The 26,985-nt window shown below is 42.8% G+C and overlaps 1 protein-coding gene and 1 long non-coding RNA gene across 2 annotated transcripts in view; one reads left to right on the top strand and one right to left on the bottom strand.

The window, feature by feature from the left end:
* Positions 1-383: 383 nt before the first annotated feature.
* On the bottom strand, positions 384-7,023 carry LOC103885770. The gene is made up of 3 exons (XR_002523894.1): positions 6,264-7,023; positions 2,771-2,868; positions 384-893 (listed from the first exon to the last, which is right to left on the bottom strand). It is a non-coding gene; the product is annotated as an uncharacterized LOC103885770 (long non-coding RNA).
* Positions 7,024-20,517: 13,494 nt separating this feature from the next.
* Positions 20,518-26,985, top strand: part of JAK1 (Janus kinase 1) — a 237,341-nt gene continuing 230,873 nt past the window's right edge. Inside the window, exon 1 of the mRNA XM_021942491.2 lies at positions 20,518-20,660. The gene's annotated coding sequence lies outside the window, so the exon portion shown is untranslated. The remainder of the gene's footprint in view (positions 20,661-26,985) is intronic.

Here is a 26,985-nt window from a genome sequence, read left to right as displayed (position 1 = left end):
CCCCTTTGCACCCCTGCCCTCAGCATACCCTCTAAATGTTTCAGGGCCTTTCATCAAGGGATTGGTGACTCTACTGATGGCAGCAGCCTCCTTGTCAGATTTCCTACCCTCAGTCTCAGTATTAGTTTGTTTTCATGCTGCTGATAAAGACATACCTGAGACTGGGAAATTTATGAAAGAAAGACGTTTAATTGGACTTACAGTTCCATGTGGCTGGAGAAGCCTCACAATCATAGTGGAAGGCAAGGAGGAGCAAGTCACGTCTTACATGGATGGCAGCAGGCAAAGAGGGTAAGAGCTTGTGCAGGGAAACTCCTATTTTTAAAACCACCAGATCTCATGAGACTTATTCATTATCACAAGAACAACACAGGAAAGACTTGCCCTCATGATTCAATTACCTCCCACCAGATCCCTCCTACAACACATGGAAATTCAAGATGAGATTTGGGTGGGGACACAGCTAAACCATATCACCACCTTTCCAACTCATTCTCCTAGTTGACATCAGAATTCTCTTTCTAGAACACAGATCTGGTCCTGTCACTCCTTTGCTCAAAAACTATCTCAATGGTTCCTGATTTCTATAAGATGAGGTACAGACTTTTTAACACAGGAAAACCATGAATACATTTTAAAATGCATGTACATATGCATTTTACTGGCAGGATCATATATCTATTAGTTTGCAAGGCCTGTCATAACAAAGTACCACCAACTAGTTGGCTTAAACTAAATTTATATTCTCACAGTTCTGGAGGCTAGAAGTCCAACATCAAAGTGTTAGCAGGATTGGTTTCTTTTGAAGAGATTTCATCTTGGCTTACAGATGGCCATCTTCTCCCTGTGTCCTCACATGGTCCTTGCTCTGTGCACACACTCCACTGGTGTCTCTGTGTGTGTACAAATTTCCTTTTATAAAGTCAGTTTGGATTAGAGCTGACCCTAATGCTCTCATTTAACTTAATCACCTTTTTAAAGACCCTATCTCCAAATACAGTCACATTCTGCAGTACCAGGGATTAGGGCTTCAACATATGAATTTTGGGGGGGATGCAATATGTGTGCATTAAATACATTTTAAAACTATGAGCCTAGAGTTTATAAAAGAGTTATTAAAAATTAAATTAGTTGGTTAATTGTTATATTTCAGATGTAAATTCTCTTAGAAGGAAAGTCTAATAATTTGGTGTTACTAAATGCTTAACTGGCTTGAGGTGGACACTGAGAACTGCTATAGTGGAACTCTCAGAATTAATGATGCTGCTGGGTCTCAAACATCACTTCAGGGGCCTTCTCAACCAGACTGTGGCCTGACTGGAAGCAGAGATTCCATCTCATTAAATGTTACGGCCGGGGATGGTGGCTCATGTCTGTAATCCCAGCACTTTGGGAGGCTAAGGTGGGCGGATCACTTGAGGTCAAGAGTTAGAGACCAGCCCGGCTAACATAGTGAAACTCCATCTCTACTAAAAATACAAAAATTAATTGCCATGCACTATAATCCCAGCTATTCAGGAGGCTGAGGGAGGAGAATCACTTGAACCTGGGAGGTGGAGGTTACAGTGAGCCAAGATCGCACCACTGCACTCCAGTCTCGGTGACAGAGTGAGACTCCACCTCAAAAACAAACAAACAAACAAACAAAACCAATAACAACAACAACAAAATACCTGTAGCCTAATACCTGAAAGGTATTCACCTGATATAGTGAAATCCATCACCCCAAAACCCTGCCCCTTCCATAACTGTTTTTTGGTTTCACTGAGCCTAATTCTCATCCCCAAGCCGCCTATCTCTCATTCCCTTGTGTCTTAGCTTCCTGTCATCCTTGAATGCCCTTTTCCCTTTAATGCCAACTTATTCATCATGTTCTGACTTATATGTTACAGTGTTTACTCCCTCGTCTCTCACAGTATCATACACATCTTGCTATTTAGCAAATAGCATGATGTATTTTATTTTTTAATTTTTAGAAAATTTTTGAGACAGGGTCTCACTCTGTCACCCAGGCTGGAGTGCAGTGGCACAATCACAGGCCACTATAGCCTTGACCTCCTAGGCTCAAGCCATCCTCCCAACTTGTCCTTGCAAGTAGCCGGGACCATAGGTATGGGTCACCACATCTGGCTAATTTTTAAAACTTTTTTGTAGAGATGGGGTCTTACTATGTTGCCCAGGCTGGTCTTGAACTCCTGTAATCAAATGATCCTCTCGCCTTTGCCTCCCGAAGTACTGGGATTACAGATGGGAGCCACCACATTCAAAGCATGATATATTTTAATCTTTTTAAATTAATTTTTAAAATAGAGACAGGGTTTCACCATGTTGCCCAGACTGGTCTCGGACTCCTGAACTCGAGTGATCGACCCGTCTTGGCCTCCTAAAGTGCTAGGATAACAGGCATGCACCACCACACCTGGCCACAGCATGATGTATTTTAAAGGTCAGTTTTCCTGTCTCTCTCACTAGACTTTAAACTTCTTGAGGGCAAGAAAAAATATTCTATTACACAATAAGGACTTAGTATTAACTAAAGGAGTCTGTCTGCAATTCTGCATGGTGGCTTGGGTGGTGGTCATACACACGGATGGGTACAGGGAATGGATTTGCCTTAACCCCATGTTTTCCCACACCCAAGAACTTCTACTTGCTCTGCCTGACTCCAGGCCAAAAAGAGGACAGAGATCATTTCAACATGAGGCCCCAGGATGCTCAGATCTACCCTCAAAGAGTACCCAATCAAAAAAGAACTCTGGAAGGTGATTACTCTGTATCCCCCATCCATTCTTCTTCCTCTCAGCACTCTGCCATCTGACCCTAGCACTGCCAGCTTCTCAGTCCAGGCAGGCTGCAAGAATGGCCTGTCTTTGGAAAACGTATATGACATTAGATCACTGGAGGGAGGAGGGGGCATATTTTGTTATGAATGTGACTGGAAAACAAAATTGAGAATAATTGTTTCTGGGATGTGATATTACGAGTGACTTATTTTATTCTGCAGAATAAGTTGTACTGTCTAAATTTTCTGCGAAGAGAATGTTTGACTTATATGATTGAAAATAAAGGCCAGGGCATGGGGACTCACGCCTGTAATCCCAGCACTTTGGGAGGCCGAGGCGGGCGGATCCTTGAGGTCAGGTTCAAGGTCAGCCTGATCAACATGTTGAAACCCTGTCTCTACCAAAAAATGCAAACATTACCTGGGCGTGCTGGCGTGCACCTGTAGTCCCAGCTACTTGTGGGGCTGAGGCACAAGAAGTGCTTGAATACTGGAGGCAGAGATTGCAGTGAGCCAAGTTTGCACCACTGCACTCCAGCCTGGGCAACAGAGTGAGATGCTGTTCTCCCGCTCCCCCAAAAAAAAGAAAAGAAAAAAGAAAAGAAAGCCAGGCATGGTGGATCATGCCTGTAATCTCAGCATTTTGGGAAGTTGAGGCAGGTAGATCACCTGAGCGCAGGAATTCAAGACCAGCCTGTGCAACATGGCAACATCCTCTCTCTACAAAATATACAAACATTAGCTGGGTGCGATGGTGTGTGCCTGTAGTCCTAGCTACTTGGGAGGCTGAGGTGTGAGGATCACCCAGGGAGCCATAATTGCCCCACTGCACTCCAGTCTGGGTGACAGAGACCCTGTCTCACAGAAAAAAAAGAAAGAAAGAAAAGAAATGTGGGGCCTTGATACTATGAGATTACTGAAACAACCAGGAAAAACCTGAGCAGCTGGCTGGGGAAGACTCGGAAGGGGAGTCAGTTGGTGTCATCCATCCCCTGGCTGTGGTTTAGCACTTCCTATTAGTGACTGTCCTCTTTACTTTAAATATTCATGAAAATGATTCTGGGAACTGTGGCTGGCTGGATTTTCTTTCTTTCTCTCTCTCTCTCTTTCTTTCTTTCTTTCTTCTTTCTTTCTTTTCTTTCTTTTCTTTCTTTCTTTTTCTTTTCTTCCTCTCTCTCCACTCTTCCTTTCTCTCTTTTTCCTTCTCTCTTTCTCTCTTTCTCTCTTTCTTTGTTTCTTTCTGTTTCTTGTCTTGCTCTGTTGCCCAGGCTGGAGTGCAGTGACACGATCTTGGCTCAAGGCAAGCTCTGCCTCCTGGGTTCATGCCATTCTCCAGCCTCAGCCTCCCAAGTAGCTGGGACTACAGGCACCCACCACCACACACGGCTAATTTTTTGGTATTTTTAGTAGAGACGGGGTTTCACCATGTTAGCCAGGATGGTCTCGATCTCCTGACCTCGTGATCTGCCTGCCTGGGCCTCCCAAAGTGCTGGGATTACAGGTGTGAGCCACCACGCCCCTCCCTCCCTCCCTCCCTCCCTTCCTTCCATCCTTCCTTTTAGATGAGGTCTCGTTCTGTGACCCAGGCTGGAGTGCAGTGGTGCAATCATGGCTCACCGCAGCCTTGACCACCCAGGTTAAAACAATCCACCCACCTCAGCTTCCCAAGTAGCTGGGCCACAGGTGTGTATCACCACGTCTGGCTAATTTTAAAAATTATCTTTAGAGGTCTTGCTGTGTTACACAAACTGGTCTTGAACTCCTGGGCTCAAGCAATCCCTCTACCTCGGCCTCCCAAAGTGCTGGGATTACAGGCATGAGCCACCACATCTGGCCCTGGCTGGGTTTCAACAGTGGCAATTCACCGAATCTTCCAGTTGGCTGATTCTCTTATTGTCAAACAAGTTTCCAGACCCTGGGGACTCAGTGAAATACAGCTCTCTGTCTTTGTCCACCCAAGACTTTCTGTTCATGCTTCCTCAGAGAAGAGGTGGGCAGATGTTTTTGGAAGTGGCAATCAGAGTCAATCACCTCATATCTGAATTTGTGTTATGAGGGAGGTTCATTATCTCAGGGCTTGTGGTAACCACAAAGGTGCATCACTCAGATCTTCCTTTAAGAAAGAAGTTGCTGCTCAGCTGCAAGCACTGCAGTTAGCCAATAGCCTCCATTTGTTAGCATCTGCAGGATCTGTCTCAGCTATTGAGCTGAGGTCATGCTCTTCTTGGCCATCCCCCAGCCAATAACTAAGCATGGTAGGGATACTAGGGCCTGGCTGTTTTTGCCTAATGTGGGGCTTTTCTAATGAGTTATCTTTGTTCCAGAACTTTCCAGAGGGTCAACCAAGACATTCTCAGATCCACATCATGGTCTGAGGCTTTTCCTACACAATCCTGCTTCTTCCCCACTCTTATCTTTTATAGGCATAATTATCCCCAACAAACCTCTTGCAATCCTAACTCCAGCTCAGTGAATCCTACTGACAGAATTTTGCACCTGTGTGTCTGTGTGTGTGTGTGTGTGTGTGTTTGGTAAGAAATTCATGAATATGATTAACACCTAAGCCTTCCATGCAGCACTGAAGGACCTACTAATTTAGCTAACATGTACAAAAACCTACTCTTACAGGAACTTTGTTCCTATTCTCAAAAAAGCCAAGTCTAATGAGGGAGACAGAGAAGAAAATAGATCAGCCAAATATATTGTGGTATCTTAGTGTATACATGCATGCTTCTAATTCTTTAAGTAAATGGAAACCTCTATGGGTTCTCAATGTTCTCATCCTACTGTTTTCTTTAGCGGGTTGAACATTCCTCCTGAAATCTTGTTTATTATTTTGCTTTGCAAAGTATTTTGCTACTCACATAACAAAGTTACACTCAAATGCACATCCAGTTGGGAAATTCTAACAAATTCTAAATCGGAGATTTGAAATAATAAGTCCCTGAATAACAGAGTTGATTATATTGTCCTCAGTATTTCAGTTTCTGGTGCTTTTGTTATTTTTGGCCCTGAAATGACTGATGATCAGCAGGTCTGATAATGACAGTGATGACTGAAGTCCAGAAATAATAAGGCATAAGCCATAGTTACATTAAAGCCAATAATAATAATAAACCTCATACCTTAAATCCTTAGTTCACTAATTGTACCTGTAACCTAAGAAACCACAGCAAGCAACTGTTGAGAGGAAATCCAAGAACACAACAGAGGAGCCAATATTCTGTAGCATCACAGTTGGACTTTCTCTGTTGTAAGAAACTCTAAAAGGATTTGTTGCCACCTTTCGAGAGTTCACAGCAAGGTAGAAGTTGAGGCACATGTTAATTTTTTGAATCACTTATAAAAGGCCATGAATGGTATCTTTGACATAGAAGTACCCAAATCTACCAGGCTTTCAGCATCTTTTCTTTTAATATATATTTTGTAATGGACCATCAATGACAATGAAAAAGGAAGGAAACATTTATTGAGCACCTACCATGTGCCAGGTACTATGTTCTGTACTTTATATTTATCATTTAATCTTTTGTAATTATTATCTGCATTTTGGGGAAAAAAAGAAATAAAATTGATAAGTAATGTGCCCCAATTCTTTTTAACAGTGCACAGGATAGAAAATAAAATCCAAGTGGTTCTGACTTGCAACATTTTGTATTACCCACACACACAGATACTTTTAGAAAATTTGACATGTAATACTTTGAAAAAACTACACCAAAAAATCAAGTCTTACTTCTTAGTTGCTATGAGGCATTAACTTCTGAATTATTTGTTTTGTGGAAATCCTACCTTTCAGATTTGGGATGTCTTTTCCTAACACACAGGGAGTGTTGTGATTTGGCAAGCAGCAACTGCTTCCACCACAGTGAGTCCTAGATTCCATATCACAATTGATCACTGAGGGGCAGACTATTTTCTCATAGAAACAGCTCTGTCATTGGTGGTTGCATTCCTAAGCTACATTCTCAGCACCAAATAAATCAAAGGAAGAAGCAGTGATAAAAACAAACATATACCTTTATAATAACTTTGAATAATCAAACTGTGCCTCATAGCCTATAAAATGAACACAATTTTTCAAGGACTGATTCCCCGAGTACTCTTATAAACACTACATATAGCATATACAACATACGAGTCTAGAGTCTCATAAAATGAACCCAAAATTAACATTTTAGCCATTATATATTTGTATACATATATGTGTATATATATAAATTAAACATTTAAATAAGAATTTTGCTGGCATTTTAGAATTTTAGAAGAATTTTAAAAGATGACTTAGCTGGGTGCGGTGGCTCATGCCTGTAGTCCCAGCACTTTGGGAGGCCATGATCTGTGGGTAGATCACGAGGTCAGGAGTTTGAGACCAGCCTGGCCAACATAGTGAAACCCCATCTTTACTAAAAATACAAAAATTAGCTGGGCATGGTGGTGAGTGCCTGTAATCCCAGCTGCTCAGGAGGCTGACGCAGGAGAATCGTTTGAGCCCGGGAGGCGGAGGTTGCAGCGAGCCAAGATTGCGCCATTGCATTCCAGCTTGGGTGATAGAGCAAGACTCTGTCTCAAAAAAATAAATAAATAAAAATAAATAAATAAAAGATGACTTAAATTAACCATAATGCTCTAAACTGGCTACTAAGTTATCAAGTAGGTTGATCAGTGAAGTGCTATAAATGTAATGTGTCCAAATATCCTCAAGCTTTTGGAAATAATTTGACAGGAGGATTGCAGTGGAGGGGAGATAAAAATGTGTACAAGTTGAATGTCAGTGATTATCATTGCAACAAATACTGATTGAGTGTCATACATGGTGTTACTCTATCTGCATTATTTCATTTAATTCTCACAAAAACCTTATGAATAAGGCATTGTTTTTACAATTATTTTAAGATGAAGAAACTGATAAGAGTTAAATAACTTGTCTAAGGATGCACACAGGTAGGAAATGAAAAGGCAAGGATAAAGGCCACGCTATTGACTGTAGAGTCTTTTCTTTCTTCCCCAAATAATAATGACTCACTTTCTTTCTTTTATTTTAGAGATGAAGTCTCCCTATGTTGCCCAGGCTGGTCTTGAACTCCTGAGCTCAAGTGATCCTCCCACCTCGACCTCCCAAAGTGCTGAGATTACAGCCATTAGCCACAATGCCCAACATGACTCACTTTCTTGCGCACTTCTCTGTGGTAGATACTACTGTGACTTCATTACATATGTTTAGTCATCTAATCCTTACAACAGTCTTGTGAGGAGAGTACTATTATTATCCTCATTTTACAGTTGAAGAAAGGAAGCATAGGTAAGTTCACGTGTAATTAGCAGAGCAATCATTCCTAAAGAGTACTAATTGCTGATCAAAGGCAACCAGAGAGAAGGTCTCCAATGCCATGCCACAGTGGTCTGTCTCTGCTATAAGAATTTTGTTCAAAATTTACTTGGCTAAAGACTATGATTTACTGCCCAAATATGAGAAAGCATGAATTTTGTTGCAATAACTAATATGTTGAATGGCAGAATCAGGATCCAAAAATATCCCAGTGGTCAAGATGTAACTATGAGAGAACTGTCTGAGATTTGAGCAAAGACAAAATTACTACAGACAGAAACTTACCTAAAACTTATCTAAAAGAGTATAGCCATCTGTAGGATGGTTGGTCAATGACTGAAGCAAAGATACACACAAGTCACAGGGGCAAAGGGGAAAATAATCCTAAGTGCACGAATGCATGGTTCTTGTGACATGTTTATCTTTGTACTAGAGATGGACGTAGCACACTTCCATAGTAGAAGATCAACACTACTGTTGGTGGAACATTCCAATCTTTAGGAGAAATTTAAGGACACACAACTCTATCCTTAGAAGAGAAGCATTCGGATATTTTTGGGCTATGGTCTTGGGTGCTAGATGGAGTGAGAGGGTTAACTGAGAGGCAGTGAGCAAAGAGTTTAAAAGCTATTGTGATTCTCAAGCAACATTATCTTGTATGTAAGAAATTGCAAAGAATCTACAAAAACGTATCAAAACTAGTAAGTCTGTTTAATGAGCATCAAAAGAATAAGATACTTAGGAATAAATTAGACAAGAGAAAGGCAAACTTGTACAAAACACTGCCAAGATAAATTTAAAAGGACTTACATAAAATGGGAGAGATATGATATCCATGAGTTGGAAGATTCAATATTGTTAAGATGACAATTTCCCAATATTGATGTGTAAATTCAGTGTAGGCTGAATGTGGTGGCTCAAGCCTGTAATCCCAACACTTTGGGAGGCCAAGGCTGGAGGTTGCTTAAGGCCAGCCTGGGCAACATAGCGAGATCCTGTCTCAACAACAACAAAAAAAATTAGCTGGGTATAGTGGCATGTGCCTGTAGTTCTAGCTACTGCAGAGGCTGAGGTGGGAGGATCCCATGAGCCCAGGAGTTTGAGGTAGCAGTGAGATATTATATGATCATGCCACTGCACTTCAGCCTGGGTGACAGAGCAAGACTCTCTCTCTCAAAAAAATATATATATAAATAAATAAAATAAATTCAATGTAATATCTGTCAAAATCCTAATAGGCTATTTTTGTTGTTGTTGAGACAGAGTCTTGCTCTATGCAGTTGTGCAATCATGGCTCACTGCAGCCTCAACTTCCTGGACTCAAACAATCCTCCCGCCTCAGCCCCTCAACTACCTGAGACTACAGTTGTGCACCACCATGACTGGCTAATTAAAAAACTTTTTTTAACATAAGGGGTCTCACTATATTGTCCAGGCTGGTCTCAAACTCCTGGGCTCAAGCAGTCCTCCCACCCCAGCCCCTCAACTACCCGAGACTACAGGTGTGCACCACCATGACTGGCTAATTTAAAAAAAAAAAATTTTTTTTTTGAGAAGGGGTCTCACTATATTGCCCAGGCTGGTCTCCAACTACCAGGCTCAAGCAATCCTCCCACTTCAGCGCACCCAAGTAGCTGAGACTACAGGTGTGCACCACCATGCCTGGCTAATTACAAAAAAAAAATTATTTTTAGAGAAGGCGTCTCACTATATTGCCCAGACTGGTCTTGAACTACTGGGCTCAAGCAACCCTCCTGCCTTGGCCTCTCAAAGAGCTAAGATTACAGGCATGAGCCACCACGTCCAGCCTTTTTTTCTTTAAATTGACAAGTTATTCCTAAAATGTATATGGAAGTGGCTACCTGAGGATTGATCGCCATCATGAATGACACAGTAACTAACTGAACCAGGAACTTTATGACCAGTCAACTCCTTGAGATGAACAAATGGTCACTGATGTCCTTCACCCTGGAAAGTTATCAGTACCCAACACAGAAATTTGGGAAAAACTATCCAAAATGTACAAGACCACACTGGTCAGTTACTTGGCTGAGGCATGGAAATTGCTTGAACCTGGGAGGTGGAGGTTGCAGTGAGCCAAGATCACACCACTGCACTCCAGCCTGGGCAACAGAGTGAGACTCTGTCTCAAAATAAAAAAGACGCTGAACATCATAAGTCATCAGAAAAATGCAAATTAAAACCAAAATGAGATACCACTACACACTTACTAGAATGGCTAAAAGTGAACAAGTATTGACCAGCATATGGAGAAACTCATATATTGCTGGTGGGAATGTATTTGGATTCAGAACTCATTTTGGTGGTGGCAAGACAACTGGCTTTGACATGATTTATGATTCCTTGGGTTATGCAAAGAAAAATGAAGCCAAACATAGACTTGCAAGACGTGGCTTGGATGAGAAGAAAAGACCTCAAAAAGAACACAAGAACAGAACAAAGAAACTCGCCATTGCAAAGGCCAATGGTGGTGTTGGCAAAAGCCAAAGGAATAAAGATGCTTCAGTGACATTATCTGCAGCTACTGTGTGGACTTTTCATAAGAAGATTAATAAGCTAATAACTTTCATGTGGCAAAAAAGTATATGAAAAGTGCAAAGAATCCAGAATAGTGAAACAATTTTGATAAAGAAAAAGTTGAAGGATTTACCTGATTCTAAATCTTACTACAATGCTAGCATAATCAAGAAAGCATTATAAAGACAGAACAATAGATATTTAGATAAATGGAACAATAGAAGATCCAGTAGCAGACCTTCACACTTTTTTTTTGTTGTTGTTGTTGTTTTTCAGACAGAATCTCACTCTCACCCAGGCTGGAGTGCAATGGCACAATCTCGGCTCACTGCAACCTCTGCCTCCTGGGTTCAAGCAATATTCCCGCCTCAGCCTCCTGAGTAGCTGGGATTGCAGATGCGTGCCACCACACCTGGCTAATTTTCGTATTTTTTAAAGTAGAGATGGGGCTTTGCCCTGTTGGCCACGCTGGTCTTGAACTCTGGACCTCTGGTGATCTGCCCTCCTTGCCCTCCCAAAGTGCTGGGATTACAGGCCTGAGCCACTGTGCGGCCCACACTTTGGTTCAATTGATTTTCAAGAAATGTGCCAAGTAATTCGGTGGGGAAAGAATAGTCTTTTCAACAGAAGGTGCTGGAACGGCTGAATAACCACATGCAAAAAGATGAAATTTGACTTTAACTTCACATTATATACAACAACTTGAATAAAACAGAGCAAAATCTTTGCAACCTTCCATTAGGCAGATTTCTTGCACATGACAGAAAAAAAATTTTTATAACGTTAAAACTTTATAAAAATTAAAACTTCTGCTCTTCAAAAGACACCACTGAGAAATGAAAATATTTGCAAAACATACATCTGATGAAGGCCTTGCATTCATAATATATTAAAAATGTCTAAAATTCAGCAATAAGAAAAATAAGAAAATAAACAACCCAGTAAGAAATTAGCAAAATAGACCATGCACAGTTGCTGATGCCTGTAATTCCAGCACTTTGGGAGGCCAAGGCTAGAGGACTGCTTGAGCCCAGGAATTCAAGACCAGCCTGGGTGACATGGTGGAACAAAATAATACAAACAAATACAAAAATTAGTTGAGTAGGGTGCCATGGGCCTGTAGTCCCAGCTACTTGGGGGAATGAGGCGGGAGGATCACTTGTGCCCAGGAGGTTGAGGCTGCATTGAGCCGTGATTGTGCCACAGCACTCCAGCCTGGGTGACAAAGTGAGATCCTGTCTCAAAAAAAAAAAAAAAAAAGAAAAGAAAAAAAAAAAGAAAATGCACAAAATATTTAAGAAAATTATTACTTAAATATTACATATCTTCTCTCCAAAGAAGATATATAAATAGTAAATAAGCACATGAAAAGATGCTGAACATCGTAAGTTATCAGAAAAATGCAAATTAAAACCAAAGTGAGATACCACTACACACCTACTAGAATGGCTAAAACAAAAAGATTGACTAAGTGTTGGCCAGGATATGGAGAAACTCATATATTGCTGGTGAGAATGTAAAATGGTGCGGCCACTTAAACTTATTTAACTTAGCAATTCAACTCTGAAGTACCTACCCAGCAGAAATAAAAAGTCTATGTCCACAGGAAGATGTGTATACAAATATTCATGGCAGTATATTCATAATTAGCCCTCAACCTGGAAACAATGTCCATCAACTGGTGACTCAATAAACGAAATGTTGTATATCTATAGTGTAAAATATTATTCACAATAAAAACATGATAAGAAATTGAAGGACTCAGACACAAAGGACTATATATTGTGTGAATCTGTTTATATGAAAATTTTAGAAAAGGCAAAACTGTAGAGACAGAAAGATCAGTGGTTTCCTAGGGCTGCGAGTGGGAGCAGAGACGGATTGCAAACAGGCAGGTGAGAACTTTTTGTGGTGATGAAAGTATTCTACGCTGGATGCGGTGGCTCAGTCCTGTAATCCCAGCACTTTAGGAGGCAGAGGCAGGTGGATCGCTTGAGCCCATGAGTTCAAGACTAGCTTGGTCAACATGACAAAACCCCATTACTACAAAAAAATTAAAAAATTAGCCAGGCGTGGTAGTGCATACCTATAGTGCCAGCTACTTGGGAGGCTAAGGCAAGAGGATCACCTGAGCCCAGGAGGTGGAGGTTGAAGTGAGCAGAGATTGTACCACTGCACTCCAGCCTGGGAGACAAAGTGAGACCCTGTCTTAAAAAAAAAACAAAAACAAATTCAAAACAAAACAGAAAGCAATTAGGTCTTTATGGCACCTCCTTCCTCTTTGGCTGGCCTCTGAAACATCTGGTGCCTCAGTAACTCTGGGGTAAATTTCTCCTTGAGCTCTGGCCTCCCCAGAGCCTTGGAAGGCCTTGTGGGAGACCTGGAGTGGATTGATTAGCAAGTAGCCCTAACCCTGGGGAAGCATCTTCTTTCTCTTGGTGGAGGTTAGAAAGAGAAAACTGACGAACAGGAGCACATGTAGAAGACCATGCGCAGGATGGCAAAGGCCTTATAATCATGTTCTAATCATTCCTCATTCTTCCGTTAAATACTTGTTGTCTTCACTCTGCCAAATAAGTCAAATAAGTGCTGTGGCTATAAAACAATGAACATTACTGACAAAGTGCTTGCTCTTATGGAGCTTATATTCTAATAATATAAAGCATAGCACAGATATGCTGGGTGGATAAATAAAAGAAAGTAGTAAGAAAACAACTTAAGTCCTCTGCAGTTAAAAGGGTGAGATCACAGAATGACTGAACCACAAGAGGGAGCCAGTCATGCAAAGACCAGAGGGAGGCACATCTGAGTCACCATTTCTGTCTTAACTGCCATAGCCATAGCCATATGAAGCCCTCTGTTCCATCTTTAACCAGCTTAAATGTCAGAGTCGATCTGTATAACCACTCCCTGAACTCCCTGACCACCTTAATTCTGTCATGCTGGTGGGCAAAATTGCAACTCCAGTTAAATCCAACTTTCCACCTGTACTGTTTCTGTACCCATGAGCTGGTCATAGATGGAAAACAGACAGACAGATAGACAAACACACCCACCCACCCACACACCATGCTGTTTGGTCTTACTTTAAATGTGTCACTAGGAACTTAAGTAGGCTCTTGCTATTTCCCAGCGAATGTCCTGTATTTCCCTGGTCCTTTCACTCTCCTACTCTATTCACGGACATTTTCATCTCTGTTCTTCTCTTCTCCCCCATTCTCACTCTCAGCTGCTAACTGTGCTTCTTTCCTCACTGACAAAACTGAAGAATTAGAAGAGAACTTCCATTCACTCTTACCATGCCCACTTATCGATGCAGGGGTAAGGCTTTAGGCCCTGCCTTTCTCCCTGTCAATAAGGAAGCATTCTTGGTGCAGCCATGCAAAAGCCTCCACTGTGCATCAGATCTCACCCCTCTCGCAGAATCAAGAACACTAGACCAGCAAATCCTCCCTGTCTACCCTACCATCAATTTTTCCTCTACTGGATCAGTATACAACCATGCTGTTGTGTCAACCATTTCAAAAACAAAAATCTCCTCTTGACTGCACTTCCCTTATTGGTTACCATCTTATTTTTCTGTAACCCTTGTAGCCAGTTGTCTATACTAGCTGTTTCTAATTCCTCTTCTCCTATTATTCTCTCTTAAATTATCTCCAATCCAGCTTTTGTGCACCACTGAGCTGAAACTGATCTTTCCAAGATCAACAAAACCAACAAAACTCTATCAGAAGGAAAAAAAGGAATGAGGCAGCTGTAAGTTAGGGAAGACATGTTAGGAGAAGGAGATGGGCAGAAGAGGACTGGATTGAGTACCTGTATCAAAAGAAGAATTCCTAACATGTTGTGTAGTATTTCCATTCCATTTGGACCATACTTATATATACATATATGTATATACATTTCCTTATTTTCTTTGGAATCTAGTGTTTCCCAGACTCTCAAAGCAGCCGATTAGAGTGAAATCTGAATATTAGACTAATCGGCTCACTATTTAGGGAACGGAGAGTAAAACAAAATCATAGCAGTGAGTGAGCTTTTATTTTATATTTTCTTATCTCTGAAATTGACGTGAAACCTCAGAAACCTAAAAGTCTCTTTAACCTAACCAGGAATGATTTAAACAGTCTAAGAAAAAGTTGCCTCCAAACAATATCCCTCTAAGATAAATGTAGTTGTGGTAATTTTGCAGCTATCCCTTTTTAAAAATGGCCCAGCCAGGAATTATATATATTAATCTCAGGTAGCTTTGAAAGTCTGGCTGCAGTACTGCACTTTCTGATCTTAGCAGTGGGAACAACTGTGACTTACCTCAGTGAGGTAGCCTCACTCCTTTAGTGGGCAGGGTGATTCCTATGGCCCTAGCACTAAATGCAATTTAACAATTGCATTTAGCAATTGTCCCAATCAGTTGGTTAATATAGGGAATCTCATTAGATAGTGCATATCAGTGTCTGGGAAAATGCAGGTAACAATCCATCAGTGAGTTACAAAATTAATCTGATGGGTTGACCAATTTTTTAAAAAATGAAATAAAACAGAAAATAGAGTGCATTACACATACTTAGGATAAGACAGTTCGTGAGACTTTGGTTTCAGTTGTGAAAAGGTATGTCCTGGTTCATAAAATTACAATTTTTTTTTTTTTTTGAGACAGAGTCTCGCTCAGCCGCCCAGGCTGAAGTGCAGTGGTGTGATGTCGGCTCACTGCAACCACTGTCTCCCGGGTTCAAGCAATTCTCCCGTCTCCATCCATAATGCAATAACCAGTGCGGCAGAATGTACTAATCAAAATTCAAGAACATTTGGACATTTTCCACATCATTTTCAGCATCATATATCACTAGGCATGAGCAGAAACAAGAGGAATCTGGGGCACTTTACAGTGGGGCTTTCATGTGCAATACCAGTAAGAGCTCGAACTTTCTCTGTAAGTTAAACCACCATAATGGAGATGTTACACTTTACAAACTACTTCACAAACTTGATTTCATTTGAGTTTCTTGTCCATCCTTTGTAGCAAGCAAGACAAAAAAGTAGCAGCATCTGTGGCAGGTTTCAATGATCCATCCTGTTTAGATCAGAAGCCCACCCAGCAGATGGGAGAACGGCTCTTACCCACAGTCCCAGAGAGAGAGCTGGCAAGGGTGAAAAACTATATGTGGACTCCAGCCAAGTAAACTGGGGTTCAGGGCAGAACTCCAGTTCCAGGAGGGAGAATGGAAAGGGTGAACAGGAACTGGGGCAGAAGCCCAGATAGTAAACAAAGCACAGAGGTGGCGAGGCCCGTCCTCAGGCACATTGGATTCCAAGCTCACACCCGCAGAGTTCCAGAACTCCATGCCTGGCTTTGAAGAAGTAGCAAAGAATATCATGTGGATAAGGGACATGGTGTAGAGGTTATCAGGCACCTGCAAAGGCAAGAAGAGACTAGTAGGAATTGGAAAGTTAATCAATCAGCCTGGCATGAGTAGCGTTGCCAGATAAAATATAGGATGCCTACTGAAATTTGGATTTCAGATAAACAATGGAAATGTTTTAGTATAAGTATGTGTCATGCAATATTTGGGACATGTTTATGCCAAAAATTTATTGTTTATCTGAAATTTATATTTAACTATGGATCTCACATTTTTATTTACTAAATCTGGCAACTCTTCCTGTGGGTGTGATGGAGGATGAGGCTGGAAGGCTTGGCAGAGCAAGATCACAAAGGGTCTTGTGTGCCATGCTTGGCAGATAATGGGGAGCCAGGAAAGTTTTTATAAGCAGGGGAACAGTATAACAGGGTTTGCGTTTTAGAATCATTGTAATAGCCTGTGGGAAACAAAACAGAGTTCAGAAGGACAGGAACTGAGAGACCAGAAAGTGATTTCAATAGTTCAGATTTGAGGGAAATTGAAAATAACTTAATCCACTTCACAGTTCTGCCTAAAGCTAGCAAGGCTCCCAGGTTCACTTGGGCTCTGGAGACCGAACTATTCTTTCAAGAGCTACTCTTCATTTTTGTTTTTGTTTTGTTTGAGACAGAGTCTTGCTCTGTCACCAGGCTGGACTGCAGTGGCGTGATCTCAGCTCACTGCAATCTCCACCTTCCGGGTTCAAGTGATTCTCCTGCCTCTCCTGCCTCAGCCTCCCGAGTAGCTGAAACTACAGGTGCATGCCACCATGCCCAGCTAATTTTTTTTTTTTTTAGTAGAGATGGGGTTTCACCATGTTGGCCAGGATGGTCTTGATCTCCTGACCTTGTGATCCACCTGTCTCAGCCTCCCAAAGTGCTGGGATTATAGGTGTGAGCCACCACACCCAGCCTACTCTTTGTTTTAAGGAACAACAACAACAAAAAGCTCTGGTGGAGCACAGAATATATTTTTATACATATAATATAGTGTCTTGCCCAAATCCAGTGTCAATCACATACTTCTTGAGGAAGCTAGAAAGATATGTGTATATATCAATCTCTCAATAGACTAAGCTCAATATCTCTTTCCATATTGCATCCCCTGTAGGTTATCAATAAACATTTGATTCTTAGATTATGAGTTCCATAAGGGCAAAGTCTGTATCTTCATCATCTTTGTTTCTTTAGCACCTGACCCAGGGCTGGGAATAAGTTTCTCAGAAAAATAGTTTTTGATTAAAGTGGTCTAAGTAATTAACAACCAGAAGTGCTTCCTATTAACTACATTTCTCCAACATTACTTCAAAGGTACAACTTGGCATATTTTTCACATGAATGCAAAAGAAGCCTGCTTCTTATAATGGACCAGAAAATTGTTTTTTAAAGCTGAGGAATTATACTGACTAGATGGAGTTTTAAAGATAATATTCTTCATTTATGTGAAAATGTGAGTTTTTTTCTTGAATGTTCCTGCTTCCACAAGCTTTATCATTGTGTGGATATTAGCAAATCTTAAAAAAAAAAAACCAATCTTAATTAAACACATACCAAGTAGATCATCATAAACTGGTACAAAGTGTTCTTCTCCTTCAGTTACCATTATCAGTCTAGTTTCTTGTATCTGTGTCTCTTTCAAAGCTGATGTGTGAATTTTTTGAGGGCAGGAACTATTCTGATTTATCTTCACAGTCACAGAACTTTCATTAATAGTAGGTTTATTGAATTCCAAGGTCAGGCAGCCAAAAGGGAAAGAATAATTCTGGGAAGTGCATGGGGTAAATAAAATGCAATTTAAAAATTATTATAATGACCCTTTATTGAAGATTATGTTCCAAGTATCATGCTAGGTGCTTTACATATGTCTTAATACATTCTAATTATACCTCAATTCTAAAAACTCTTCTCTGAGCTAGCTGTTATAATGCTCATGTTATGGGTAAAGAAACTAAGAATCGCAACTGATAAGTAACTTGCCCAGACTGACACAGTTAACAAATTGGCAGAGCTGAGATTAATACCAGACTCCAAAGTCTATGCTCTCAACATGACTCCAGGAATTGTCATTTTCAAGTATATATTGGAGACAGGAAGATTGGTGAGGTGTTTATAAGAACTTTCTTTAATCAGTCACTACATGGTACCTCAGAAGACTAAAGTTTGATATTTTAAAAATGTGTGAGTGCACATGTGTGTAAGACAAGAGGTATGGAGGTATTTCTTAAAACTATATTTTGAGCCATGTTCTTTTTTTCTGTTCAGTTTTGTATTTAAAAGAACAAATGACTTTACGTATATAATTAGACTTCATCTCCACCTTGACTGCAAACTGATGATACACTTAAATTATTATCACATTGTTGTTATCAGGAACATATGGGTTGTACATGTTACAATCATTCATACTAACTTCATTTACCCCATCCAGAGGAATACATGCAGATCATGTTCAGATATGCAATGCAACCTTAACAGTCTAGATGTATCATATCTGTGACAATCCAGATCCTCCTCTGAGCTGTAAATGTAATTGTATATGGCAGTTATTCTGTGTTTTGTTTTGTTGTTTGGTAAATGTGTACTTTTTGCCTGATGCTAACATCTTTTCAACAGCCCTCTTTTGCCCATGATGATTTGCCTCCAGTCTGCACGGTTAAATCACAGCTTAAACTTTACCAAACTTTTGGAGTCTAAAAGCAAAAGCAACTTACAAAGTGCAAGGGTTGGCATAACTAATTTATTCATATGAATTAGAAATAATTTAAAGAAGAGGAACCAAATATGGTAAAACGAGGGGCGGGGGGCGGGGGGAAGCAGTTGATTTTAAAAATTGAGAAAAGCAAAACATGTTTTGCCTGGCTTTGTAACTAAAGAAGCCTGCCAAAAATGGTCTGTAAAGGTGTAAGAATCAAAAAATATCTCCAGTGTTCTACCTTCACCAGAAACATGCAAGGAATTTCCTAGGATGGAATTATGGAAAAGATCCTCTTCAGGCCTTCATTTGTTCATTCATTGCTAGTCATGGTGCTAAATATGGGAGATATAAAATGAATATGGCATGGCCCTCTGGAGCTTAGCCTCAGAGGGAGACACAGCAACTGTGCTGTACGCTGATCTGTGAAAGGCACCAGGAAATAAATGTAAAAACCACACAGTGGGTGCACAAAGAGGGGAGTGGTCAACTCTGTGAGTCTAATAAAAATAATTCACAACAATCACATAGCGATGTTCTGTGAGTTCCATCCCCACCCTATCCTCTATTGCCAACCCCTAAGAGAAACGACAGGTGAGCAAGGCACAATCCAGGCTGGGCTCTAATTAAATGTGTGACCTAGAGCAACTCCTAGCACTACTCAGAGCCTCTGTTTCTCTGCCTGTAAAAGCCAGGAACCCTGCTCAACTATAAAGTCCATTTCTGCTCCGAATTATGAAATCGAGGCCAAAAAACCCCCCCCCCCCTCCCACACACAACAAAAACAAAAAACAAAAAACCCAAAACCAGAAAGGAAATTCACGAGAAACAAAAGTGAAAGTCACAGAAGGGAACCCAGTAGTAAACACGAGTACAAAATTCTGTATCTCACCGGAAAACGTGGCAGAGTTCCCAAATTTTTTTCAGCAACCGTGAACTTCGGAAAGAATGAAATGTGTATCACGCCCTCTGAATGTGAATAACATCAGTGTAACACGAATCCACCTTGCTCTATGCAACTGTCTTCTGAAACATTCCTCTCTGACTCTGAACAACCACTTATTTAAATAAGCGGTTCTTAAATAAATCAATCCGTACTGAATGGTCCATCCCCACAAAACCAGTCCCCATTGAAGACCACACCTGGGTGTGTCCCACACTGGGAAAAGGGGGAAAACGGGGAAAACGGGGGTAGAGAAAGAGGGGAAGAATTGGAACCTACATTAGATTGTGCCTGGTGTTGCCATGCGGTTGTCATAAACAACAGCGTCGAAGCAAACTGTTTTAAAACTTAGGAAATACGGCGGCCTTTAAACTCTATTATGTCCCTGCTCATGGCAATTGTGAGACTTCTCTGAACGTAGCCCACAACGGTACAGCCGCCGGAGAGGGAGAGCGAGCTCTGGAGCGGATGGGCGAAAGAAGGCAGCCAGAGGAGGGGAGCAGACTGACAGCTCCCCCAGCTTCTGCGCCGCGTGCGGGGCCGGGACAGGCGACCGCCACAGCCAGAGAGTGCGAGCTGGACCCACCGGGGTCACTGGTCTCCAGGGTGGGAGGATGGATGCTGCCTGTCCGCTGCCGGAGCCTCCCTTCTAGCAGCAGAGGAGGGAGGGTGCGCGCACGTACACACACTCTCACACACACACGCACGCACACACATCCTTCCCCTAGAGTTGTGTCTCGTCTCCCTTTTGTTTTTCTCCCTTCCCGGTCATGAGACCCGGAAGTTTTTTTTTTTTTTTTAATCCAGTCTCTCTCCCTTTTCCAACCCCCCCGCCATCTATCACATGGCAGAGATAGAATAAAAACAGAAAAATGGCGACGGTCACGTTGTGGCGAGCCTTGCTGCGTCATTAGATAATCCTCATGCAAATAGCGGGAAGAACAAAGGAAGGGGGGCCCGGGACCCCCGGGGGCGCAGGTGGGTGTGGGGGCGGCGGCTGGGCGCGGGGGCGGCGGGGCGCGCGGGGCCAAGCGCCCGCGGGAGGCGGGAGGCGGGCGGCAGGCGGCGTGGGGCGTGCGGCCGCGCGGGGCTCGGGGTGCGGAGTGTGGACGTCCGAGTGCGCGCCCGTGCGCCGCCGTGGAGCGTTGGCCGCTGGGCTCCCGGCCCCGTCTCACGGCGCGTCGGAGCCGGCCTGGGGGCGCGGGAAGCCGTGGGGCGCACAGAGCGGCTCCGGCGAGGCTGGCCGCGGCGCACACGCACACGCAGCCGTGGGGCTCGGCCGGCTTGGCATCCGCACTGGGGTCTGGGGGCGGGCCAGGCGGCGCCGGGAGCGAGGGCGCGCCACTGCCGGGCGTCTAGCGCCTGCCTTCAGCCTGCTCGGGGGACCGCACACAGTTCGTCACCTCGGGGTAGGCGGCGGGGCGCGGGGGCGGCGGCGCGGGGCGGGCCGGGCCTGAGCACTCCCGGACCGACTCCGAGGGTGTTGCCGGGCTGGGTTTGTTGTTGTTAGCGCGCGCGTGTTTTCTTCCCGAGGGGTAGCGGGGCGACCTCGCCCATGGGCATTTCCGCGGTTTTGCGCGGCCCTCGTTGGGGTGTCAGTGGCGACGCGGGGAGCCCCGGGCGCCCGGCTCGGCCCCCCGGAGGGGATCGGCGCGGAGGGGCGGGGTGTGTGTGTAAATGTTGCGCACTCGCTTTTCCCCCGCCCCCGCCCGCGTCCAGGGTGCTGGCGTGGGTCCTTCGCCGTCCGGCGGCGACTGTAAATAGAGCCTGGATGTTGTTTACATGAAGGATCCGGCGGGAGGAGTCTAAGAGGAGGCGGCGGCGGTGGAGGAGGAGGAGGGAGGGAGGGAGGAGAGAGGAAGACCGGAGTCCCCGCGGCGGCGGCGGTCCGGAGAGAGGGCGAGCCCCGCGCGGCCCCGGGGACCGGGCGCTACCACGAGGCCGGGACGCTGGAGTCTCGGGTAGGAGGGGAGAACGGGCACGGGGCGGGAAGAGGGGTCCGTCAGTGGTATTTTTAGCTTGCACCCTGCCACGCAGATTCTCCCTGGCCGGAGGGGAGGAGGGTGGAGGGAGGGCGGGGAAGCCTCGGTTTCTCTGCACGTTCGGGAACGCCTTCTACCCCTTCATTCTCCCATTCTCAGTCTTTTCCCGCTTCTCTCCAGGCTCACCTGTTTATTTCCCTCAGCTAGAGCTCGCGGTTTTTTATATAGGCATGAGGGTCTGTTTCTTTTATTAGAAACATTATTGGGGAGGGGGTGCCTTGCTGTAATTTGTGCTGGTCCAGGTCGGTTTTCAGGAAGGGGGAGGGGACTTGGCGGAGACGCCGGCTCCTGGCCGCAGCTGACCCGAGGGCTTCTCCCTGCCTTCCTGTGCGAGGAATTCTTTCCCTCACTCTGCTGTCCGCACTCTCCAGCTGCCACCTTCCTGGAGAAAGACCACACCTGTGCTTATCCGCGCTTTGGAGGAGAGGTGAGCTAAGAAACCAGGGAATTCTCTGCTCTCCAGGGTTCTTAGTTATTCCCCTCCCCAATCCCAGCATTGGCCAAAAATTGTTGCTTTCACCTGCTGATTTCATTTGGCATGTCTGTCCCCAGCCTCCCTTTCCCCCGGCAAGTTGTGGTCGGCAGATGTTTTGGGATTTTCTCTTCCCTCTGGACGTGTCCCCCACCAACCAGCAAATAGCTCCTGGGCCTAGGTTGAGGGAGAGAGAGATGTGACCCCCTTCGGCCAGTGCGCTGTTTTTTATTCCCCTCTGGGTCTTCTAATAGAATCTGCTCTCATCCCATAGCCCCCTATAGTTTCCCGCTAAGCTTAACCCAGAGCCAGGCCTAAGCAGCCTGTCTCTGGCTTTCTTTCCCCAGGCCCCACCCTGGCCCCTTTTGCTTTTCCAGCGCCAAAAAAACGCCTCCCAAGCAGAAGACACACCCAGCCCAAGTCTAACCATTCCAAAAGGGAGGAGAACGCAGAGGAAGAGCAGGGACCCAAGGGTCTCCTTCTGTCCTGAATATTCCAACAGCGTTTCCCTCTAAAAGCCTCCTAGCTTTATAATCCCTTTATTCTTCTTACCAGTTGACCCTCCCCTCCTCTTTCCCCTTGTCCTATTACAGGTATTTGGGGAGACGGGTGGAGAAAGAGGTTGTCACCCTCTTTTCTTTACAGTGAGGCATTTTTCTTTTTCTTAGTCTTTTCATTTATTAGATGTTTAGCATGTAAAATATGTGAATCTGTTTGCAGGCTTATTTGAACTTGTTTTCTTGCTGGTAAGGAATAGCTGATATTCTAAAGGGAAGGAGGGGGGAAAAGGTCAAAAGTAACGCTCTCAGTTTTCCCCATTTGAGCATCCGCAGAGTTGCCGGAGAAGACCCTCCTGTAAAAACCAACAGTCTCCCTTCCATGACATCACCACCTAAGCCCTTCCAACTTTAGCTTCAGAACAGGAAGAAGGCTCAAAATAGAACTACCTTAGGAATCCAGCTCCTTGAAAAGATCAACTTTTAAATCAGCTGCAGAAAGAACACAGTGAACTTTGACATGGGGAGTGAGAAGGAAGAGAAGACTGTGTAGTGTTCATAATTGGTTCCTTGAGGGGAGGGTTGGGGGATACTTTCCATGTATTTCAGAAAAACTTTCCTCTAGAGTTGGGTACCTAGACCACTGAATGATAAATAGGATAGCTCAAGATTCATTTATTATTCCTAAGTTTTGATGTGTGAACAATAACAAGCACTTTTCAGAATATGAAAGAGGGGCTCCTCTGCAGAATCTGCTCTAGATAGAGAATGTTGTTTCAGGAAGCTAGGAGGGCACTTCAGGAAGACAGAGAACCTAAAGGATGCAGTGACAGCTGTTGTGAGTATGTAAGTTGAGAGGCTCATAAACAATAACTGTAATAAACAATAATTGTAACTTTTGTGGATGACTGATACCTTGGACAAAGAAGTAAGGATGTCAGGATTTCCAGCTTTACCTTGGAAATTAACTCCTTATCTTTGAATCTCAATGTCTCCATTCAGTCCCTGAATTGAGGTATGTCTTCCTCTCTGAGCTAAAATAGTTACTCAGTCTTTTGGAAGGGCTGCCTAATAAATGATAATCACTGAAGTGTTGACAACTTAAGGATTGGAAGTGGAGCAGAAAATACGTGGTATAATTTGAGCACTTGGTGGGTGCTGTAAGATGACTTGCTGGTTGATGGGGTAACATCTTTTACTCTGGTTCAGGTTTGAAAGAATCCAGGTGACAGAGACAGGATACCTGCCCTAATATGGTAGCCACTAGCCACGCGGCTATTAACCACCTGAAATATGGCTAGGGTGAGGAAGAGCTCAATTTTAAATTTTACTTAATTTTAAAAATTGATAACTTGATTTAGTTTTTAGAAAGCTTATTTATGTTTGGAAACATACTTGAGCTTACGCATCTACTTTTGAAACTAAGTGTTTTGAAATTCAAAGAAAAATTAAGTATTTTGATGAAGGTTTAGAATTGGGATATGTAAGTGGAAAGTACTCTTCAGATTTCAAAGACTTAGTGCAGAAAAAGACAGTAGAATAGCCCATTAATTTTATGTTGATTCCATATTTAGATGATAATGTTTTAGATATATTGGGTTAAGTGAATATGCTATTAATTCCACGTGTTTATTAATGTGGCTACTAGAGAATTAAAAATTACATGTATAGCTTTTATTATACTTCATTGGACAGCTCAGGCCTGCATCACTCCTTTTTGTCTGTGGATTAATTTCTTTTTTTTCTTTTCTTTTTTTTTTTTTTTTTGAGATAGAGTCTCTCTCTGTCTTTCAGGCTGTGCAGTGACACGATACCAGCTCACTGCAACCTCCACCTCCCAGGTTCAAGCGATTCTCCTGTCTCAGCCTCCAGAGTAGCTGGGACTACAGGTGTGCGCCACCATGCCTGGCAGATTTTTTGTATTTTTAGTAGAGATGGGGTTTCCCCACTTTGGCCAGACTGGTGTTGAACTCCTAAGCTCAGGCGATTCGCCCGCCTTGGCCTCCCAAAGTGCTGGGATTACAGGCATGAGCCACTGTGCCTAGCCCCATGGATTAATTTCAAAAGTGGTAACTGTATGAAATATTGTTATTTCATATCTGTGTTTCTACTTTCCACTGCTGTGTTCCATGTGATGATTGGGGACCCCAAGTATTACATTATTACTATTACAATAGATCAGTGTAAAAGTCCCAGGTTCTAGAACGGCTAGCAGGGGTGTGATGGGAAAATTTGGATACCCACATACCTGGCTATTGCTGCTTTTGTAAAAAGATCCTGGGCATAGCAAAAGGTACAATGTGTGGCAAAGTAACAATTGTGACACCTGGTGGCATTTTAGTAATTCTACTCATCTGTCACTCACTTCCATTTCTTTTTTCTTTGCTTCATCTACTTTCTGCCCCCATCCCCACCAAATCACGGTTCCACTGGTGACTGGGCCCACAAGGTTGCTGACTCCTTTCCTCCAAAAAAAGTACAGTGCTAACATGAATAGAGGTAGTGCTGTCTTTGGGTTTTGTCTAATGAGATTCAGAAATCGCACTGGAAGGAACTTAGGGGCTATTCAGTGCTATCCCTTTATTTTATAGATGACAAACTGCCAAACACCTCACCTAAGACCTTGTAGACAGACTGGAATTAAACATACTCTTGTTGATAACTCTTTAGAGGCTCCCTGAGAAATGGAGAGGTTCATCAATTAATCAGTATTTGTTGAGCTAGCATTTTGTGGAAATGACCACTAAGTGTTGTGAAGGGATGTGAGTAAAGCAGTTTCTGACTTTAGAAAGAGTCCTCTTGACTTGAGGAAATAAGATATAAACAGCACCACATTAAATTGCAGTATACAACACAACACTTAATGAGTGCAGTGCCACTGTGGCATGTGTTACTAGTAGAAATGCGTTCAATTTGTAGATGTGGGAATAGAAGCTTCGAGAAAGATGGAACCTGCAGGGACGTGGAGTGTAATTGTATTCCTGGAACAGCCCAAGGCTGTACAGTTGGAGGTCATTGCAAGTCTTTGGTATTGGCCCCTTTGGCTGTCCATTAAGGGAATTTGAAAATCCGAGACCCAGCATTTTCGAATGGTGGTGCTGCAGTAATAAGGAAATCATAGATTAGTTGGAGACCATCAGGGTTTTTAGAGATGTTTAGCCAGGGGTGGATCATTTTGAAGTTATCTGGCATATAAAACTGACTTGTGAGCAAACCATAAAATCTAAAATCTGAGGGGTGAGAGTGGTGAAATGTGATATAGAGCAAAATCGGAAAGTAAATTAACTGTGGAGTATACAGTTGGACTAAAAATATTTGTGCTGGGTACATGTTTGAAGGGGAGAGGCCCATTTAATATAATAGAGGGGCCAGTCATGTATTTATAAATTTTTAGTCTCCTGGAGCCTTTTTGGACTAAACTCTTGGTTAACATGAGGAAGAAAGCTCATTCTCCTCTGTGTTGCTGTGTCCATAGGGTTTTTTCTTTTTCATCCACATGGACCTGCTAAAGTCATGTAGCATGAGATTAATTAGGGGCCAGTGCTCAGTCAGTAAAATGATGACACTCCTCTAATCACTCTCAGTTAATGCTTTTCTTTGAGAATTGGGGCTAACTTTGCATAGGGCAGTGGTCCTTGACTTTTTCTTGCCTTTCTGCCTATTTCTTTTTTCATCAAAGAGAAGAAAATTAACCTACCACCCCCATGAATCTTTGGCACAAATTAGTTTTTAAAAACCCAGCATAGCAAAATTTTGCAATAAAATGCAAGTATACATTCTGTGTACTTGTGACAAAGCAGTAATTGACATTTGAGCAACTTTCGCTGACATATTTATAACATTTCAGTGTGGTCAAATTTGGCCATTTTATATAGTATCACCGAATTAGATGATGATTTTCAAATTGGAAAACAAATTGCACTTGTTAAAAGACCAGTGGATTTAAATATACTAAACTATAGTTTAAAAGTATTTTCAAATATTTTGCTTGGCCAACAACTTATGTTACCTTCAATTATTTAATATATAATCAGATACTTAAAGGTTTAAAACAGAATTTTCATTTTAGTTTATAAATAAGCGGGATGTAGTGTGTTTTTTGTGCTTATATTTTGTATTCCACGTTGATTGATTGCTTGAGAAAAGATCTTTGTCACCTAGGCTGGAGTGCTGTGGTGCAATCGTGGCAGCCTCAGCCTTTCATGTTCAAGCAATCCTCCGACCTCAGCCTCCGAAATAACTGGGACTACAGGCCTGTGCCACCATACCCTGCTAATACTATTTTTTGTAGA

The sequence above is a fragment of the Papio anubis genome, chromosome 1, assembly GCF_008728515.1.
Source record: "Papio anubis isolate 15944 chromosome 1, Panubis1.0, whole genome shotgun sequence".
NCBI lineage: Eukaryota > Metazoa > Chordata > Mammalia > Primates > Cercopithecidae > Papio > Papio anubis.
The sequence above is the reverse complement of the archived record's forward strand: the minus strand, read 5'-3'. Positions and strand labels throughout refer to the sequence as shown.